Here is a 15,739-nt window from a genome sequence, read left to right as displayed (position 1 = left end):
TTCAGGATTGTTGATTCTCTGTTTGGCTTAGTTTTTCAGATCTTTGCTGTGGAGGGACGGCGTGGTGCTTCTGCCTAGAGCGCCATCTTGCCGGACCTCTGGACAACTTTTGACTGTGGATACAAGAGTACTTTCAAACAGGTTGGGTTAAGACTAAGAGAAAAAGATAACAATTTAAGATGACATCAAGATTTGTTTGGCCTGAATTATTTTTGTACTGGACTTACCATTTACGGAGCTGGGGAAGGTTGTGGTAAGACAGTGGAATAAGTTTAGAAGTTTGGTTTTGTATATTTTAAACATGAGATGCTTAATGGATATCATGTTGGTTATGAGTAGGTTTGAGATTTACAAGTCTGAAATTTGGAGAAATATCATAACTGAAAATATTAATTAATTATAGTCATTACCTAGTTTTACAAGAGACTGAGAAAATATTCTTAAGACTATGAGAAAATCCACCACTTATCTGTCACTTTGTCATACTCTGGTGGCTTGTGTGTTTCTGTGATGCTGGAAGCTATGACACTGGTATTTCAAATACCAGCATTGTCATCCCTGGTGGACAGGTTTCAGCAGGGACTGATCCCTCCTGATAACCTGTCCAAAGTAAGTGAGACAAAGTCTCACCATCTTTGCTTTTAAGGAGCATTCTGGATGTACTTCTTCCAAGACAGATTTATTTTTCCAGCAGTCCCAGGGCAATATTCTTCAACAACATGTTAATTCAAAGGTGTCAATTCTTCTTTGGTCTGTCTTATTCATTGTCCAACTTTAACATGCATATGGGGCGATTGAAAATACCTTGGCTTGGGTGAGGCATACCTTAGTCCTCAAAGTGACATCTTTACTTTTTAAAGCTATAAAGAAATGTTCTGCAGCAGATTTTCCCGGTGTAATATGTCATTTGATTTTTTGACTGCTGTTTCCATTGGTGTTGATTGTTAATCCAAGTAAAGTGATATCTTTGACAACTTCAGTATTTTATCCATTGATTCTGATGTTGCTTATTGGTCCAGTTGTGAATTTATTTTCTTTATGTTGAGGTATAATCCTTACTGAAGGCTGTAATCTTTAATCTTTATCAGTGTTTCAAGTCCTCTTAACTTTCAGCAAGGAAGGTTTTGACATCTGCATATCTTCAGTTGTTAATTAGTCTTCCTCCAATCCTGATGTTGGTTCTTCTTCAAATGAGATGTTTTGACAAATGAATGCAGCTATGGAAGCCCTCACTTGTGTATGGCAAAAAATTTGGAAGAAAGCTACCTGGTCAACCGGCTGGAAAAGATCGATATTCATGCCAATTCCAAAGAAAGGTGGCCCAATGAAATGTGGAAATTATTGGACAATGTCATTAATATCACATTTGAATTAAGGTGTTGGTGAAGAATACTGAATATACCATAGACTTCCAAAGGAATGAACAAATCTGTCTTGGAAGAAGTACAACCAGAATGCTCTTTAGAAGTGAGGATGGTGAGACTTTATCTCAATTACTTTGGACGTGTTATCAGGAGGGACCAATCCCTGGAGAAAGACATCATGCTTGGTAAAGTAGAGGGTCAGCAAAAACAGGAAGACCCTCAACATGACAAATTGACACAGTGGCTCTAGCAATCAGCTCAAATATAACAATGATTGTGAGGATGGCATAGGACCAGGCGTTTCCTTCTGTTGTGCATGGTGTAGCTATGAGTTAGAACCAATTTGTTGACACCTAACAACAACAAAGAGAAACTATTGCACTGGAGATTTCACAAGCAATTTCTTTCAAGTTTGCAATGGACAAATAATGTATAAAATTTTTTTTTTTAACCAAGGAAAAGAGAGAAATAAATTCTTTTCTTACATTTTTTTTTTTTTCCTGGAGCTAGTGTAGACATGGTTCAATAATATTAAATAATAATTTAAAAAAAAAACAAAAAGCCTCTACAAATGGATCTCCATTTGTAGATATATTTTTAAAATTCAAATTAAATCTAATATTAGCCAATATTTTCATTCCTGTTAGAATATTTTTTGGCAAAATCAATATATATCCATATTTGAAGAATAAAATGTTATTTATTAATGACTGATATATAGTCTTGAACTGAACATGTGTCATGGATTGAATTGTGTCCCCCCAAAAATGTGTGTAGCAACTTGGCTAGGTCACGATTCCCAGTATTTTATAATTGTGTTATCTGATGTGATTTCCTTATGTGTTGTAAACTCTATCACTATGATGAGATTATATGTGATTTCCTTACGTGTTGTAAATTCTATCACTGTAATTAGGTTATACTGATGAGGTTGACAAGATTAAATAGTGTCTTAATATAATCTCTTTTGAGATATAAAAGAGAGAAGCAAGCAGAGACACCTGGGAACCTCACACCACCAAAAAAGCAGTGCTGGGAGCAGAGCGCGTCCTTTGGACCTGAGGTTCCTGCGCTGAGATGCTCCCAGACCAAGGAACGACTGAGACATCACAAGGAACTTTATCCAGAGCCAACAGAGAGAGGCAGCCTTTTCCTGGAGCTGATGCCCTTAATTTGGACTTGTAGTCTACTGGACTGTGAAGACAATAAATTTCTCTCTGTTAAAACCATCCACTTGTGGTATTTCTGTTAGAGCAGCACTAGATGACTAAGACAACATGTGAGAAACTGGTGCAAATATAGGGACAAGTTATACTCTCACCTTTTCATTTGAGTCATAGAATATCACTATTGCAAGAACTTTGCACATCTCTTTCTTTCTTTTCTCTGTTACTGAGGTGGCTTGCTTGTTGCTGTGATGCTGGAAGCTATTCCACCAGTATTTCAAATACTATCAGGGTCACCCATGGTGGACAGGGTTCAGCAGAGCTTCCAGACTAAGACAGACTAGGAAAAAGGACCTGGTGATCTACTTCTGAAAAAAATTGGCCAGTGAAAATCTTATGAATAGCAGTGGAACATTGTCTGATATAGTGCCAGAAGATGAGCCTTGGAGGTTGGCAGGCACAAAAAATACAACTAAGGAAGAGCTGCCTCCTCAAAATAGAGTTGACCTTAATGACATGGGTGGAGTCAAGCTTTCAAGACCTTCATTTACTGATGTGACATGACTCAAAATGAGAAGAAACAGTTGCAAACATCCATTAGTAATTGGAATGTGGAATGTGTGAAGTATGAATCTAGGAAAACTGGAAGTCATCAAAAATGAAACGGAACGTGTAAAGATCAATATCCTAGGCATTACTGAGCTGAAATGGACTGGTATTGGCCATTTTGAACCAGACAATCATATGGTCTACTATGCAGGGAAGGAGAAATTGAAGAGGAATGGTGTCCCATTCATTGTCAAAAAGAACATTTCAAGATCTATCCTGAAGTACAATGCTGTCAGTGATAGGGTAATGTGATAGTTAAGGTTGTGTGTCAACTTGGCTGGGCCATGATTCTCAGTGGTTTGGCAGTTATGATGTTGTTTGGCAGTCATATGATATCGTGATAACTTCCATGATGAGATTTCATATAATGTGATCCCCTCCATGGTGGGATCTGCTGTGAGTAGCCAATCAGCTGAAAGGGAGTTTCCTTGGGTGTGTGGCCTGCATGAAATATAAGTGGACACTCTGGTAAGATTCCTGGGCTTTTGCTTACTCTGGATCCTGCAGTTGGCTCCTGTTCTTCTGACCTCCAGTTCTTGGGACTTGAGCTAGCAGCTTACCTGCGGTCTTGCCTGCTAATCTTGGAATTAGTCAATCTTTGCAGTCTGTGAGCAAAAGCCCTGCTCTCTGACCTGCTGATCTTGGATTCACTAGCCCCTGCAGCTACATGAATCAGGAGAAGCTTCTATCCTGAACCATGGACTTTGGACGTTCCAGCCTTTACAACTGCCTGAGTCATTTCCTTGATATAAATCTCTCTCCATATGTATTTATATACTCTACTGGTTTTACTTCTCTAGAGAACCCAGCCTAAGACAGGTAATATCCATAGGCCTAAAAGGAAGATCAGTTAATACGACTGTTATTCAAATGTACACAGCAACTACTAAGGCCAAAAATGAAGAAACTGAAGATTTTTACCAACTTCTGCAGTCTGAAATTGATCAAACATGCAATCAAGATCCATTGATAATTACTGGTGATTGGAATGTGAAAGGGTCAGTAGTTGAAAAATATGGCCTTGGTGATAGAAACATCATTGGAGACCACATAATAGAATTTTCCAAGACCAGGGAATTCTTCATTACAAATACCTTTTCACCAACATAAATGGCTAATATACACGTGGAGCTCGCTAGGTGGAATACACAGGAATCAGATTGACTACTTCTGTGGAAAGACACGACAGAGAAGCCCAGTATCATCAGTCAGAACAAGTCTAAGGGCCAGCTGCGGAATAGACCATCAATTGCTCATATGAAAGTTCATATTGAAGCTGAAGAAAATTAGAGCAAGTCCACGAGAGCCAAAATACAACACTGAGGGTATCCCACTTGAATTTAGAGACCATCTCAAGAATAGACTTGACTCATAGAACACTAATGACCAAAGACCAGATGAGTTATGGAATGATGCCAAGGACATCATACCTAAAGAAAGCAGGAGGTCATTAAAAAGACAGGAAAGAAAAAAAGACCAAAATGGATGTCAGAAGAGATTCTGAAAGTTGCTCTTGAACATAGAGTAGCTAAAGCAAATGGAAGAAATGATGAAGTAAAAGAGCTGAACAAAAGATTTCAAATAGTGACTAAAGAAGGCAAAGTAAAATATTATAATGAAATGTGCAAAGACCTGGATTTAGAAAACCAAAAGGGAAGAACACACTCAGCATTTCTGAAGCTTAAAGAACTGAAGAAAAATTTCAAGACACGAGTTTCAATATTGAAGTATTCTTGGAATTGACTCAACAGCAACCGGTTTGGTTTGGTTTGATGGGGAAAATATTGAACAATTCAGGAAGCATCAAAAGAAGATGGAAGGAATACACAGACTCATTGTACCAAAAAAAATTGGTCAACGTTCAGGTATTTCAGAAGTTAGCATTTGATCAAGACCCAACGGTACTGAAGGAAGAAGTACAAGCTTTACAGAAGGCATTGGTGAAAATCAAGCCTCCAGTAATTGATGGAATATAAATTGAGATGTTTTAATAAAATGGATGCAGTGCTGGCAGTGCTCACTTGTCTATGCCAAGAAAATTGGAGGACAGCTGCCTGGCCAATCAACTGGAAGAGATAAATATTTGTGCCCATTCTAAAGAAAGGTGATTCAATGGAATGCAGAAGTTATCAAACAATATCATAGATATCACAACAAATAAAACTTTGCTGAAGCTCATTCAAAAGCGGTTGTAGCTGTACATTGACAGGGAACTTCCAGAAATTATAGCCAGATTCAGTAGAGGACATGGAACAAGGGATATCATTGCTGATGTCAGATGGATCTTTGTTGAAGGCAGAGAATAGCAGAAAGATGTTTACCTGTGTTTTATTGATTATGCAAAGGCATTTGGCTGTGTGGATCATAATTAATTATGAATAACATTACGAAGAATAAGAATTCAAGAATACTTAATTGTGCTCATGAGGAACCTTTACATAGAACAAGAGACAAGTCATTCAAACAGAACAAGGAGGTATTGCACTGTTTAAAGTTAGGAAAGGTATGTGACAGGGTTGTGTAATTTCACCATACTTAATCAATCTGTATGCTGAGCAACTAATCCAGGATGCTGAACCATATGAAAAAGAATGCAGCATCAGGATTGGAGGAAGACTCATTAACAACCTGCATTATGCAAATGACACAACCTTGCTTGCTGAAAGTGAAGAGAACTTGAAGCCACTTATTGATGAAGATCAAAGACTACAGCCTTCAGTATGGATTACACCTCAACATAGAGAAAACAAAAATCCTCACAACTCGACCAATAAGCAACACCATGATAAACAGAGAAAAGATTGAAATTGTCAAGAATTTCATTTTACTTGAATCCACAATCAAGGACCATGGAAGCAGCAGTCAACAAATCAAAGGATGTACTGCATTAGGCAAATCTCCTGCAAAAGACCTCTTTAAAGTGTTAAAAAGCAAAGATGTCACTTTGGGGACTAAACTAAGATGTGCCTGACACAAGCCATGGTGTTTTCAAGTGCCTCACATGCAAGTAAAAGTGGACAATGAATAAGGAAGACTGAAGAAGAATTGATGCATTTGAATTATAGTGTTGGCGAAGAATATTGACTATACCAGAAGACTGCCAGAAGAACAAACAAATCTGTTTTGGAGTAAGTACAGTCAGGATACTCCTTGGATGCGAGGATGGGGAAACTTTGTCTCACATACTTTGGACATGTTAGCAGGAGGGACCAGTCCTTGGAGAAAGACATCATGCTTGATAAAGTAGAGGGACAGCGAAAAAGGAAGACCTTCAACAAGGTGGATTGACACGGTGGCTGCAACAATGGATTCAAGCATAAAAATAATTGTGAGGACAGCCTGGGACCAGGCAGTGTTTTGTTCTGTTGTACATGGGACGCTATGAGTCAGAACCTACTTGAAGGCACCTATCAACAACATGATACCTGAAGAATTCAGATTTACTTTATATCTGTCATGAGTTGAATTGTGTCAACTTGGCTAGGTCATGATTCGCAGTACCGTGTGATTGTCCTCCATTTTGTCATCTGATGTTATTTTCCTATGTGTTGTAAAACCTATCTCTATGATGTTAATGAGATGGGATTAGTGGCAGTTATGTTAATGAGGCAGGACTCAATCTACAAGATTAGATTGTGTCTTAAGCCAATCTCTTTTGAGATATAAAAGAGAGACGCAAGCAAGGAGACATGCGGACCTCATACCACCAAGAAAGTAGTGCCCAGAGAAGAGCACTTCCTTTGGACCTGGGGTACCTGGCCTTAGAAGCTCCTAGTCCAGGGGAAGACTGATGATAAGGATGTCTCTCCAGAGCAGATAGAGAGAGAAAACCTTCCCCTGGAGCTGACACCTTGAATTTGGACTTCTAGCCTACTAGACTGTTAGAGAATAAACTTGTTTGTTGAAGGCATCCACTTACGCTATTTCTGTTATAGGAGCACTAGATAACTACGACAATACCATTCTTTCAAAGTTGGATCATGATGCTATTTACTTACTTTCCTTGGCATTTCAAACTCCTAAATGAATATCTAATTTGCCCAACAGATATTTTTAGACCATATCACATCATAGATCACAGAATCGGTAATATATTGGTGATCTTTAATATTATATATATAGTGAAATGGTTAAATCTTGGCTGCTAACCAAAAGGTTAGCAGTTTGAACCCTCCCAGTGGCTGCACCACAGAAAGACCTGTTATTCTGCTTTCACAAAAATTACAGCCTAAAAAACCATATGGGGCAATTCTACTCTGTCACATGGGGTCATTATGTGTCAAAAATTGACTAGATGGCACACAAGTACAAAGACAGCATATATAATTTTAACATGAATGTTAAAACTATTAACTCATCAACAGATCTTTACAGATTCCCCTAACATGTTGCTGCTGTTAGTTGACTTTGAGTTGATTCCAACTCATAGTGATCATATGTGTGCAAAGTATAACTGCTCCATTGGGTTTTCAAGGCTGTGACCTTTTCGGAAGCAGATTGCCAGGGCTGTTTTCTGAAGCACTTGTAAGTTGTATAAGTTTTAAACAGATTAACCTTGAATTCCCTTGACTGAGATAGGTGGATAACAGGTAAACAGATGTGATATTAAATTTCATGTATTTATAAATATTATGAAAAAAAATAAAGCAGTGTAAGAGCAATACAAATGGGATTGAAAAATTTCATGTATAAAAGTGGAATTGTCCTGGAAATTCAAACTTGGAGTCTATCTGACAAAAATCATAAACAGCACAACGTAAACCATAATCACAAAAATTGATTAGAAATAGGATAATTCCAAAAGAAAATTTTTAAAAAGACACGAATCTAGGTATTGGAAGGAGACAGATAAATAGAATCCATTTACTCTATCCAAATTCTCAAGTTATTGAAAAATATGATAAAGCAGTAAGGCATATGGATACTCAGCTGACTTACTGAGTGGCTTATCTCTTCATGCAGATAAATTCTTAATAATAATGAACTCCAGACTGAGACTAATTCTTCCCTTCTCCATCACAGACTGTGGATCCAGAGACAAGGCTTCCTATGTAATGATAGCAACTGTTTCCTCCCGAATAGGATTAAGTCATTTCTCTTCCCCCAAGAAATAAGGCATAAGATGGTAAAAATGATCAATTATAGGAAAAATAGCCCATCTTAAATATCAGAAGTAAAGAGGAAGCATCCACAGGCTAATATTTCTAAGTTTTGCTTTCTTAACAACTGGTTGAGCTCAAGGACTGAACCACTAAGCCTATGGTTGACCCAGAGTTGGAGATAAGATCATTAGTCCCAGTCTTTATTTCAGAAGCCCATAGCCCCTACCCCCAAATCAACCAGTGCTACCTTGTGGATCTTCCCAGAATCACTGATGAACAGTTTCAATTTATGGCCCCAAAAAACTATGAAAATCTCAAAACACTATATTTTAATTATATCATACCAAAGTTGGTATGTTTTCCAGGCTCAAATTTACTATTTTGTTGTTTGGCGCAAATTAGGTCCAGCCATATTTTTCAATATAACTTTTCAGAGGGTCTGCTGTATGATTATATGACCACATTAAGATTATCTAAGAATAAAATGTTAATGAAAATTTTCCAAATTTAAACATTAACACTTCACATTATTGATTTCTGAAGAGGAACTTAAAGTCCAAGTATTAATCTTCTTGCAAATTAATGCCCATTGGAATTTAATCCCCAAAAAATATTCTCTTAACAGCCTAAAGTCTAAAATTATTGCATTAACCTTTTATCTAATTCTTATTCTGCCCTGTCTCAGTCAGAGTTCTGCAACTGGTAAAGCTGTGGTTTCTTCAGCAGCTATGACCTTGATGTCTCATTGTAGTAGTGAAGTTCCTTCAGAAGTTGTAGAAGTTCAATGGAAAGTTTCTGATATGCTTCACTTATAAGAAAATCCACAGTTGATAAAATTTGGAAGATTACTCCAGCACAGGCACATCTTCAAACAAATTTAGAACACATGTCAAATCTCAGACAGTAGTGCAGTTCAACTATGCAAAATTTTGTTTGCAAAAGTCCATACTCAGTGCTGCCAAAGACCATAGCACGAACTCATTGCTGTATTGGGGAAGGGGCATAGACAGAACATCTGGATTTCAGCTTTGCCAATGTGGCAGTCAATTTTTGCCAGGTGTCCAGAGACTATGGTTTGTGAATATAGGCTGGATTGGAAAAAACTTACATAAAGACATTAATTATACTACTATGTTTAGTATATCTGGGGGAAAATTCCATTATGCCAATGTTTTCTCTCTTCAAACAGCATTTGAGATATTGCTGCCTTCTGGCAAAGTTTAGAAATTTGTAATAGTGACAGCCTTAATCATCAGGTCTTGTTTGACAAGGCTTTCTTTCTCATTCAGCATATTCAAACTCTTAATTTACAATTCTCATTGGAGCCCACATTTCTGGGAGGACAATACTACATGGAGGTGGCCTCAGTTAGTGATATGGCTTTCACTGTCTGTTGTGAGCAGGCTTATCCATCCTGTGCCACAAAGGCAGCTTAAGCCTATGAACCCTCTTCTCTTAGGCAAGTTTTTCTCAACCCAACATTTGTTTCATCTGGAAACTCATCCACAAGGGTTTTCTGAACTAAAGCTGCTACTGATGCATCTGCCATGTTCTCCTGATCATAATATCTTTTCTTTGGAATAATTCGGAATTTTGATAACATTTTTCTGTTACATATTTTTCTACAGTGGGAATTATTCAACAATGGGCTATGATTCTAATGTTTTTATTTTCTTCAATCAGTCCACCATTCCCTTTTGGAGGGCTCCGCTGGAATTATAACTTAAACTATAGCTTGACCCTTTCCTTTCATATCAAATGTAGCATCAGCACTGTTTGTTGGAATTAAATGTTTTTGTTTTGTTTTAACATCCATTTACTTCTTGGCACAGATATTTTTCTAACATACCCTTTCAGATTTTAAATTGTGGTATATCCCATGATGACATTTCATGAGCTCTGTACTACAAAAGGAAACCTGGTGGAGTAGTGGTTAAGTGCTATAGCTGCTAACCAAAAGGTCGGCAGTTCAAATCCACCAGGCACTCCTTGGAAACGCTATGAGGCAGTTCTACTCTGTCCTATAGGGTTGCTATGAGTCAGAATCGACTCAATGGCAATGGGTATACTACAAAAATTAACTGCTGTTCCATAAATAAATAAGTAATAAATCTTATCTAACTTCAATTTCCAGACTTGGGTAATTCTACCCAGAAGGTATTCTACCCAAAGCTATTTTCTCGTCAGACCATCTCTAACCCAGGTCTAGTTTCCATCCATTATTATTCTATCTGGCTTCTCTTTAATAGATTTTATCCTATGTCTTCCCTTAGAGTTTTAGTTCCATATATTTCTTAATCATATTTCGTCAGAACTCCCAGACAATACCAGGAAAAGGACAAAAATTGTGCCACCTTGAAAATCACCCATAATATTTTTTAATATCTTATTCTTATCCCTCTGATCTTTTCCTATAAAACTTGCCCAAGTTTTATGTAAACATTCCTGTAACTATGTTTGAGAGTAGGTTCCCAGTTGCTCATACTCTGCATTGTCTATCTATAGCTCTAAGGAGCTGGTGGTGCAATTGTTAAGAGCTTGGCTGCCCACTGATGGGTTGGCAGTTCAACTCAGACAGTCACACCTCAGGAGAAAGACCTAGTGATCTGCTCCCATAAAGAATACAGCCTAGGAAACACTATAGAGAAGTTCTACTCTGTCATGTGGGGTCACTTTGAGTTGAAAATCGACTTGATGGCACCTAACAACATCTGTAGTTCTAAAAGACATCTGTCATGGATTGAATTATGTCCCCCCAAAAATGTGTCTATCAGTTTGGCTGGGCTATGATTCTTGGTATTGTGTGATTTTCCTAGGTGTTGTAAATCCTGCCTCTGTGATGTTAATGAGGGAGGATGGGAGGCAGTTGTGTTAGTGAGGCAGGACTCAATTTACAAGATTGGATTGTGTCCTGAGGCAATCTCTTGAGATATAAAAAGACAGAAGTGAGCAGTGAGACAGGGAGACCTCATACCACCAAAAAAGCAGTACCAGAAGCAGAGCATGTCCTTTGGACCTGGGGTCCCCATGTGGAGAAGCTCCTAGTGGTTCCTAATCCAGTATGACTGATGAGAAGGCCAAAGGAGAGAGAAAGCCTTCCCCTGGAGCTGACACCCTGAATTTGGACTTTTTGCCTACTTTATTGTAAGGAAATAAACTTCTCTCTGTTAAAACCATCTACTTGTGGTATTTCTGTTACAGCAGCACCAGATGACTAAGACAGAATTCACCTAATTGTTTTCTGGATATAATATAGGTCTTCTCTAAGAAAGTGATTCAGTTTGTTCTCTAAGACCATCACTCTTGTCTTTTATCAGGTTTCTTTGGGCCTTGATCACTGTTTCTGATTTAATAAGGACTAAGATTTCTCTTTTTTTTTTAATATACAACCAGCTACATTTTCTTACCCTTTTGCATAGTATATCCTGGTTTTTAAATAAATTTTTCCCCTTTTATTTGTATAATCTGTCCTTAAGAGCTCATGTTTTCTCCTAAGGAAACTTTTTTCTTCCAGTTTAATCAGCCTGTCTTCTTTTTTTTTTTTAAATATAGCCAGTGCTCCTGTGCTGTTATTAACAAGAATATTTTACAAACCACTTTTTTTTTTTTTCGATTTCCTGAGCACATCTAATCTCCAGAGACAATATTTAGGCTATTTAAGGCCATACTTCTCAAACTTAAATGCATATAAAAATCACACAAGTGCCTTGTAAAATGGAAGATCCAATTTACCAGAACTGAATAGGAGCATGAGATACATTCTGGGTGATGCCAATGTTTGTGGTCAATGGATCATATTTTATTAGTAGGTATTAGAAAAATATTATGGTTTAAAGTGATCTGACTTAGTTGCCCCTCTTCTTCAACCCAAGAAGATGAATCATTCTCTCTTCAAAAGGGTTAATATTTTTGTATGTGTTTGCTAATAATATTTACCCCCTTTCTCTAGTTTGCACCTCAGAAATCTAAAGTTGTGTATATAAGCTTTGTAATAAATAGTCAACTTGGATCAACTACAGGAATTCAAGAACAGTCACTCCAGAGTTTCCTGTTTAGGCCCTGAAGGCCGTTTTAAGAGAATTTGGCGCAGCAGATCTATCATTGCTTATAACGACTGAAGATAGTGATTTAGAGCTAGAACTTCATTAGAGCTCTGTAGCACCAATGAAGATCAGCTGCCTTACAAGTTATAAGCAGCAATGGTGGTTCTCCTCACCAATGACTAAAGATTTTTAATCCTGCTCTAGCCTTGTTTGCAAATCAGACCAGGAATTCTGTGTAGCAAAAGTCAACCTGCAGCAAACCACAACCTAGAGCTCTCATTGAGGCTGAGCCTGCCTCCATGGCCCCTTCTTTTCCTGAGGTCAGCACACCATCCCTAAGTCTCTTGGGATCTATGACCTTTTAAAAGACTTTGATGAGGACATGGTCTTGCTGAAATCCATGGAGCTTTTGTCGAGGTGTGGCTTTTAAATTAAACAGAAAAAAAGTTGCCTGTAAAAATAGACACCAAAAGGTCAGCAGCACTCATCACATCAAAATGCCACATTACTATATTTTGTTTAACCCCTCTCTCTTCAAGAACAAGGCAAGGGTCTGAGATTTTACCCTGCTTTCAAGCCAGCAAATTAACCTGCCACAATTTCATAGACGCTATAAGAAGATACAAGATTCCTAGGTCCGAAACAAAGGATTTTATTACTCATGGAACAACAGGGATCATAAACTTCATATGTGTATTGGTCCCCCTTGGTTTCCTTTGCTCTCCAAAGTCCATGGGAGGCTGAGATGTGGTCCAGGCAGATGCTGCCCACACCATGGTTTTGCATCACATCTTAGTTTACACCGAATCTTATAAGAATACTAGCAGCAAATGTGTCCCATCTTTGTCCCAAAGGGAAACGTTGTCTTTAGTATCCTGAAGAGCAAATAAATCTGCTCTTTGTCCTGAAGGAAAAAACGATCTTTATCTTCCATGGCTATTTGCTATACAAACACCTTTGCACAGATTGTCTGAAACAAAGTGTCACAAGATACGCAGAAATGCAAAAGACACCTAGAGAATTTTCTATCAACCTTGTCTAGACCTCAGCCATTAAAAGTCATCTACACAACTGTAAAACTAGCCCTGCCACACAAAGGAGGCCAATTCAACCACGATATTAAAAAACTCGCTTGGTGTTATCAATGGACCACAGGCTTAAACTCACCTTGGCGATGGCAAGTGCTTCAATCTCTGCTTAAAATTCACTACTCCAAATTCTGTAACTTTTCCTTTCTTGAATATTCCAGACCCAGACAAAATATCTTGAACATTTGTTTAAATTTAACTTTCTTTTCTTTTTTAATAGTGCTTTAGGTGAAAGTTTACAGCTTAAGTTAGTTTCTCGTACAAAAACTTATACACACATTGTTATGTGATCCTAGTTGCTATCCCTGTAATGTGACAGCACACTCCTCCTTTCCACCCTGGATTTCCTGTGTTCATTCAACCAGCTCCTATCACTTTCTGCCTTCTCATCTCACCTCTGAACAGGAGCTAGCCATTTAGTCTCATGTATCTACTTGAACTAAGAAGCACACTCTTCACAAGTATCATTTTATGTTTTATAGTCCAGTCTAATCTTAGTCTGAAGAGTTGGCTTCAGGAATGGTTTTAATCCTGAGTTAACAGACAGTCCTGGGCCATATCTTCTGGGGTTTCTCCAGTCTCAGTAAGACAATTAAGTCTGGTCTTTTTACTAGAATTTGAATTCTGCATCCCACTTTTCTCCTGCTGCATCAGGGAGTCTGTTGTGTTCTCTGTCAGCGCGGTCATTGGTGGTAGCCGAGCACCATCTAGTTCTTCTGGTCTCAGGCTGATGGAGTCTCTGGTTTACGTGGCCCTGTATGTCTCTTGGGCTAATATTTTCCTTGTGTCTTTGGTGTTCTTCATTATCCTTTGCTCCAGATGGGTTGGGGTCAATTGATGCATCTTAGATGGCCACTTGCTAGCTTTTAAGACCCTAAACATAACTCATCAAAGTGGCATGCAGAACATTTTCTTAATGAACTTTGTTATGCTAATTGACCTAGCTGTCCCCTGAAACCATGGTCCCCAGACCCCTGCCCTTGCTACTCTGTCCCTCAGAGTGTTTGCTTGTATTCAGGAAACTTATTAGTTTTTGGTTTAGTCCAGTTGTGCTGACTTCCCCTGTATTATGGGTTGTCCTTCCCTTCATCTAAGATAATTCTTGTCTAATATCTAGTTAGTGAATTCCGTTCTCCGTCTCTCCCCACCCTTGTAACCATCAAATAATGTTTCCTTCTGTGTTTAAAACTTTTCTTGAGTTTTTATAACAGTGGCCTCATACAATATTTGTCCTTTTGTGACAAACTAATTTCACTAAGCATATTGCTTTCCAGAATCATCCACGTTATGAGATATTTCACGGATTCATTGTAGTTCTTTATCATTGCGTAGTATACCATTGTGTGACTATACCATAATTTCTTTATCCATTTGTCTGTTGATGGGCACCTAGGTTGTTTCCATCTTTTTACTATTGTGAACAGTGCTGCAATGAACATGCATGTGCATAAGTCTATTCGTGTGATGGTAATTATTTCTCTAGGATATATTTCAAGGAGTGAGATTGCTGGATTGTACGGTACTTCTATTCCTAGCTTTTTAAGTAAGTGCCAAATCGATTTCCAAAGTGGTTGTACTATTTTACATTCCCACCAGCAGGGTGTAAGTGTTCCAGTCTCTCTACAACCTCTCCAACATTTATTATTTTGTGTGTTCTGGATTAATGCTAGCCTTGTTGGGAAGAGATGGTATCTCATTGTAGTTTTTTTTTTAAATTTTTTTATTGCACTTTAGGTGAAGGTTTACAAACAAATAGTTTCCCATTAAACAGTCAGTATATATATTGTTTTATGACATTGGTTAACAACCCCATGACATGTCAACACTTTCTATTCTTGACCTTGGAGGATTTTTTTTTTTTTTTGGTGAAAATATACACAGCCAAAGATACACCATTTCAAAAATTTCTACATGCATAGTTCAGTGACATCAATTACGTTCTTCCAGTTGTGCTGCTATTCTCACTTTAGATGAAGGTTTACAGAACAAAAGTTTCTCATTAAACAGTACACATATTGCCCTCTGACAATGGTTAACAAACCAACTATGTCAAAACTGTCCTTACTCAACCTTGGGTTCCCTATCACCAGCTTTCCTGTCCCCTTCTGCCTTCTAGTCCTTTTCCCTTGACTGCTGTGCCTCATTAGTCCCGTTTTGTTTTATGGGGCTGTCTAATCCCCGGCTGAACACTGAACCTCGGGAGTGACTTCACCACTGAGCTAATAGGGTGTCCTGAGGCCATACTCTGGGGGTTTCTTCAGTCTCTGTCAGACCAGTAAATCTGGTCTTCTTTGTGTGTTAGAATTTTGTTCTACATCCTTCTCCAGCTCTGTTCAGAACCCTCTGTTGTGATCCCAGTCAGAGCAG

General features: G+C 38.1%; 1 pseudogene; it reads right to left on the bottom strand.

Moving 5' to 3' along the window:
• Window positions 1-9,790, bottom strand: part of LOC111820906 (uncharacterized) — a 23,668-nt pseudogene extending 13,878 nt beyond the window's left edge.
• Window positions 9,791-15,739: the final 5,949 nt, after the last annotated feature.

Source organism: Trichechus manatus, unplaced genomic scaffold, assembly GCF_000243295.1.
Source record: "Trichechus manatus latirostris isolate Lorelei unplaced genomic scaffold, TriManLat1.0 scaffold00055, whole genome shotgun sequence".
NCBI lineage: Eukaryota > Metazoa > Chordata > Mammalia > Sirenia > Trichechidae > Trichechus > Trichechus manatus.
The sequence above is the reverse complement of the archived record's forward strand: the minus strand, read 5'-3'. Positions and strand labels throughout refer to the sequence as shown.